Below are 732 nucleotides of genomic sequence, written 5' to 3'. Positions count from 1 at the left end.
TGACGAGGAGGAGGTCGCTCCCCAGCGAGAGAGCGCGTGGGATGGGGGGTCTCTGGAGCGTTCCTCCCTGCCCCACCTCCGAGGGCAGAGCCAGGCACAAATACAGGAACTAGGAGTCGCCCATGCCTTTCTCCGGCGCCTTCAAAACAAGCACGCCTCGACGCAAGCGGCCCCGCCAGGCTGCAAGGCGAGGGGATCCCACCGAACCCAGGCAGGCGAAGACGAAAGAGACCCTCTACCACCCGCATTTCCACATATAAAAGAGGTGACGCGCCATCAGCTCTCCTCTGAGTGCAAAAACGAGCGTGCTCTAGCACAAGCGGGTCTCTCTGCTCGGGGAAATCCAAGGATCAGGCTAATCCCGACTGCGGCGCGGTCTGTAATAAACCCGCGGACGCCTGCAAGCCAAGCTGCTGTAGCAACAGCCCAAAATACTGCTGCAAAACAACTCCGGGAGAGCAGCCGCCTCCTCTCGCGAGAAGGAAGCACGAGTCGGATTGAGCAACATTTTTTTGCTGCCTCTCAGCTGTGACTAAATCGAGCAACTGCCGTTTTAGCTGGAGCCAGAACAAAAAAAAAAAAAAGAAGAAAAACACTGGAAAAGCGAGCAGAGCTCCTTTTCGGCACCGATTTCTTCCGCAGCAGGAGCTTACGGCCCCCTCGTACAGGCAGGCACGGCATTTCCAAGGGGAAGCCGAGCGGCCTCAAGCTCCCACGCCCTGTCCACACACA

This window comes from Pygoscelis adeliae, unplaced genomic scaffold (assembly GCF_000699105.1).
Source record: "Pygoscelis adeliae isolate BGI_AS28 unplaced genomic scaffold, ASM69910v1 Scaffold1151, whole genome shotgun sequence".
In the NCBI taxonomy this organism is placed as follows: domain Eukaryota; kingdom Metazoa; phylum Chordata; class Aves; order Sphenisciformes; family Spheniscidae; genus Pygoscelis; species Pygoscelis adeliae.
The sequence above is the reverse complement of the archived record's forward strand: the minus strand, read 5'-3'. Positions refer to the sequence as shown.